This window comes from Macrotis lagotis, chromosome 4 (assembly GCF_037893015.1).
Source record: "Macrotis lagotis isolate mMagLag1 chromosome 4, bilby.v1.9.chrom.fasta, whole genome shotgun sequence".
NCBI lineage: Eukaryota > Metazoa > Chordata > Mammalia > Peramelemorphia > Peramelidae > Macrotis > Macrotis lagotis.
The window spans coordinates 206468834-206474833 of record NC_133661.1 but is presented as its reverse complement, the minus strand read 5'-3'; positions in this window follow the sequence as shown (position 1 = coordinate 206474833).

Genomic DNA, 6000 nt, shown 5'->3' with positions numbered 1-6000 from the left:
TAAGAAAGAGTGGGAGGGAAAAAATGTCTTTTGGGATAGAGGAGAGAAGATGTATCTTTTAAAGGGATTCTCTCTGAAATTGAATCTCAAAGTGCTTTTGTAATAATAATTGACCACTGCTATTATTATTAACAGTATTTATGTAATACTTTAAGGTTTGCAAAGCATTTCATATGTGTTACCTCATTTATGTTATTTCACATGTATTAAAGTGTGTCTCATCCTCAATATTATTCTATAGCAATAGAAACTTAATCAGGATATAATGCTTTTGTTATACAAGTAGAGCCTATATTAGACTGCTTGCTGTCAGGGGGAGGGAAGGGAGGAAGGAAGAAAAATGTAAAACAGCTTTAAAAAAAATTGGTGAAAACTACTGTTGCATATAGTTGGAAAAACAAATAAATAAAATATAATGCTTTTAAAAAAGATGTAAGGCCAAGAAAATATAATGGAAATAGAAGAACAATTTAGTACTTTACAACTGCCATAGAAATAATGAAATATGATATTCCAACATATGAATTAAGATATCACCAAAGAATCATTGTCTGTCATTCCTGAATTGTTTATAGTCATCAAATCAAGATCATGGAAGGAGGAACCAAAGGTCTTTAGAGTATAGAGTCAAGTTAAGTCTGAGCATTAAGTCCCTACAAGGCTCAGGAACCTATTACTGTAATTTGACTCTGCATTCCACAGCACATCTGGTAATGGGTACACCATTTAAGCATAGACAGGTGATACAATAGAGAGAGCTTTGGACTTGGATTCAGGAAGACTCTCTTCCTGAGTTCAAATCCAGTCTCAGATACTGACTAACTGGGTGACTCTAGGCAAATCACTTAAGCCAGTTTACCTCAGTTATCTCATCTGGAGAAGGAAATGGCAAAACACTCCAGCATTTTTTTTAGGTGTTTTTTTTTTGCAAGGCAAATGGGGTTAAGTGGCTGCCTAAGGTCACATGGCTAGGTAATTATCAAGTGTCTGAGACTGGATTTGAACTCAGGTACTCTTGACTCCAAGGCTGGTGCTCTATCCTCTATGCCACCTAGCTGTCCCTTCCAGCATTTTTTCAAAAAACAAAACAAAACAAAAAGAAATGGGCCATGAAGAATCAGACAAAAATGAAAAACAACTGAACAAACAACAACAGCAATAACAACATGATATTTAAATTGATTAAATATTGTTCTGGATTGTTTTGTTTACAGGGGCCACTTCAACTCTTCCAAAGCCCAGAGGTTTCCATAATGATATCTATTAACCATCTAGCATAAGACACTAGAGTGTACTATGTTTTCATTTCTTCTAATGCCAAATAATAGATATTTCTGTAAATGTAATGATAATAGATCCTGTTGCTGATAGGATCAAGTTGAGAAGGGCAACCCCTTCCCTCCCTTTATGGAGAGAGAATAGAACTTCTGAGAATAGAATATGGATGTCTAGACAAGGGACTAAGATAAAATAAAGACTTGCTCATGTCCATGGATGAAATACTTCTTATGAGCTCTTAGAAGTATATATTTGCTTGGAAATTTTTCAGGTCTAACCAAAAGGGTTTTACACTGAAAGTGGGAGGGGTGGAAAAAAAAAATCTTCCCACATATATCCAATAATCCAAATAATCCAGCCCCCACCCCCACCTCCTTTATGGAGAGGGAGGGGGTATTTACCTTTCTCAGTTCTGGAATGATACATGTTTGGCCTATGTTCAATCTTGACATAGTATGGCTTCTAAAAGGAAATATTAGGCTCTTTCTTGAATTCTCTAATTCTTTATATTCCCACACCCAGGGAGACTCACTTAGTTGGAGAGAGAAATCTATCTTATCCTATAAGTAAAAAGTAAAAAGGTAAGTAAGTAAGTAGTAAAGTAAGAAGTAAAAAGGTCTGGAACAATAAAAGGGAGGTATATAGACATAGCACAGAGGGAAATAAACAGCTATAACTATAAATGTGAAGGAGATGAATTCACCCATAAAATGGAAGCAATTTGCAGAATGAATTAAAGACAAGAATTCTATAATATATTGTTTACAAAAAATACAAGTGAAGAAGAATGATACACACAGGCTAAGGGAAGAGGCTGGAACAAAAATCTATTATATTTCAGCTGGAATAAAGAAATTAGGGGAAGCAATCATGATCTCAGACAAAGCAGAAGCAAAAATAGATCTAATAAAAGAGATAAAGAGGGAAACTATAATGGGGCAGTTGGGTGGCACAGTGAATAGATCACTGGTCCTAGAGTCCAGAGGACCTGAGTTTGAATCTGAACTCAGACACTTAATAATTACCTGTGTGACCTTGGGCAAGTCACTCAACACCATTACCTTACAAAAAGATATATCTTACTGAAAGAACCCACTGATAATGAAGTCATTTCAATACTAAACAATATGCACCAAGTGGCATAGCATCTAAATTTTTGAAGAAGTTGAATAAGTTACAGGAAGAAATCGATTATAAAACTATAGTAGTGGGAATACCTCAATTTTCTCCTCTCAGAACTAGATAAATAAAACCAAATAAACCCAAGAAAGAAGTTAAGGAGGTGAGTAAAATCCTAGGAAAGTAAGATATAATAAATCTCTGGAAAAAAATGAATGGGAATAGGAAGAAATATATCTTTATTTTAGTAATATATATCACATACAAAGAAAACTGGCTATGTATTTGGACATTAAAAACCTCACAACTAAATGTAGAAAAGCAGAAATAGTAAATATATCCTTTTCAGATCAAAATAGAATCAAAATTATATTCAATAATGGACAATGGTAAGAAAGATTAAAAACTAATTAGAAATTAAATAATCTTATTCTAAAAAACAAGAGGATCAAAGAACAAATCATAGAAACAATCAATAGTTTCATCAAAGAGAATGGCAACAATAAGACAACATATCAAAATTTATGGGATGCCACCAAAAGCAGTACTTAAGAGAAAATTTATCTGAGAGAAAAATGAACTAGATTATATTATCTATACTTATTTTCCTATTTGCAGGAGAAGTAGCAGAAGATAAGCAAACTAAAATGGAAGTCCTCATTTCAGTGTAGTCAATATATCATCCAAGGGCCTTCACTTCATGATATATATGTGTGTATTTGTATGTGTGTATATAATATAAGTGATTTTGGTCTGCCTTGACCTATTCTTAATGTAACTTTACTAGGTCCTAGGAATCATTACTTTCATTTCTAAACATTCACAAACCATCCTTTCATATGACCTAAATTTTTTTTTGTTAGAAAGATTTTATTTATTTTGAGTTTTACAATTTTTCCCTTATCTTGCTTCCCTCCCCCATCCTCCACAGAAGGCAGTCTGTTAGTCTTTACATTGTTTCCATGGTATACATTGATCTAAGTTGAATGTGATAAGGGAGAAATCATATCCTTAAGGAAAAAATATATATAGAGAGAGATAGCAAAATATAAGAGATAGCAAAATTACATAATATGATAATATTTTTTTTTTAAATTAAAGGTAATAAATAGTCTTTGGTCTTTGTTCAATCTCCACAATTCTTTCTCTGGATATGAATGGTATTCTACAATGAGGATAGCCCAAAATTGTCCCTGATTGTTGCACTGATGAGATGAGCAAGTCCATCAAGGTTGATCATCACCCCCATGTTGCTGTTAGGGTGTATAATGTTTTTCTGGTTCTACTCATATGATCTAAAATTTTACCAGGAATCAAAGTCAAGCAGTGACTTCTTGTTATAAAGAACAACAAATAGTCCAATAGCACTATTTAGCTTTGAAGTGTATGGTGGAAATCCAGAACACTAGCAGCCAACAAGAAGGCAGCTTAAACTTATTAGCTTATGGAAGGAAGAAGGAAAGGAAATGGAAGACTGAGGGACTCAAAAGGAGGTAACTATAACTTCTTCCCTGACTGATTCTCTTTTATCCTACAGAGGTCACTTACTTGCTGGAAGTCAATGAATATATGTGGACAGAAAGAATAATTCACTGGCCATTATAACTAGTCTTTGAAAGATGTGACTACTCAGCAGATACTAGAATAGTAACTATTCTCCCAGGAGACCTTCTGTAGATGTAACCAAGAATTAAACACAATAAAAATAGGAAAAACATAAAAAAAGTTATTTCTCAAGTAAGAAGAAACATGAAATGTTTGTAAAGAGCCAATTGACTTCTCTTCAGTTAATTTGACAGAAGTACTTTAGAAGATGATGTGTGAAAGAAACTGAGACATCTTAACATTTAGAAAACAGAAACTTTGCTTCTAGAGAAGGACTCCATGAGAACCTATGTAGAAGGAATGAAGTAGTTCATATATTGCCAAATATTTATGCTTGGACAAGTCAGAGTGAAAGATGGCCACATATCATATGAGGGAATTGAATGAAGGATTTCCTTTGAAATATAAACTCCGGAATGCCAGTCAGTTCTTGAACCCTGATTACACTTGGTTTGTATGAGGGACACTAACTGAATTCTTTTTTAAGGACAATAGAGGAAGGAAGCAAATGCTGAGATTTTTCAGGTTAAGCCCCAAGGGTAGAAAGAAGGGGAAATCATAAGAGAATCCCAAATGTAAAGGAAGTGACAGTCATAAATAAGAAAAAACCCCATAGTTTCTGGTAATCTCCATAATCCCTTATTTGAATAGACAGTTTAAAAACAGCTAACTACACCTTTGGCTTGCAAAAAAAGGCAGAGGCAGCAATAATAGATATTTGGGAAAAATAATTTTGCCAATATCCAACTAACTTCACTGATATTGATTTGCTTGCAGTAGGTGTTCAATAAATTATTCATTTTTCACTTATTTTGTTTATTTAAGCCTTCTCTGTGAGTAGTTAGGGCCAGAAATAATAGAGATCTCCAGAAAAGGTCAGAAGAGAGCTTCAGAATGAGTCCAAATGCAGAGAACATAAAATGTAAGTGAATTTTCAGAAAGGTAGATTGGAACCGGGGTTTTCCTCTCATCAATCATCAATCCATGAAGTAAGACAGTATAGGAAGTCATGGAAACTTCAGCAAAGGAATCTCAAGGCAGAACAGAGCTGGAGGGAATTTCCTTTCAGAACTGACCCTGGACCCCAAGGATAGTTAAAACTCTGCTGATTGTTTTTATTTATTTATTTATTTATTAGGTTTTTGGGGTTTTTTTTGCAAGGCAGATGGGGTTAAGTGGCTTGCTCAAGGCCACACAGCTAGGTAATTATTAAGTGTCTGAGGCTGGATTTGAACTCAGGTTCTCCTGACTCTAGGGCCAGTGTTTTATCCACTGCACCACCCAGATGCCCCAGGAGAAATGAAATCTTAAAGATATCTCATACCCCCAACAAGGGAAGGGCCAAATCTCATTTTTCAGATGACTCCCTTTTACATTGGTCAATGTGGTTCCCTCTATATTCTGTTTTTCCTCCTATGATAACAGGCAAAATTTCTGTAAGGTTTTCAAAGAAAAAGATGTTAAATTAGTATAGTTATTTGAAAGATATTACTGGGAGAATTTCATTATCCCACTTGGGGATACTTTGTCTCCAGCAGAAACTTCCTCCTTCCTCCTTCTTTATTTCTGACCCTCTGTTACTCATTTTTATGGGCCCCATATATGGTTATTTATGAATTTATTTTATATAACTTTATTTTTTTTGCAAGGCAAATGAGGTTAAGTGGCTTGCCCAAGGCCACACAGCTAGGTAATTATTAAGTGTCTGAGGCCAGATTTGAACTCAGGTACTCCTGACTCCAGGGCCGGTGCTCTATCCACTGCACCACCTAACCACCCTTTTATATAGCTTTAAATGAGAGAGATAATGACATAGTAACAGGACTAGAAAACCAGAAGGAAAGTGATATTTCTGCTAGCATTTGAACTATTATTCAGAGACACATGATCCATAAAGGCAAAGTTACCCTAAGTTCCAAGCCTAGATTCTCCATTTCATTCTCCATGGAAATTAAAGAAATAGACTCTCGTTCTCTCTTTTTCTCTTCCATCTCCTAC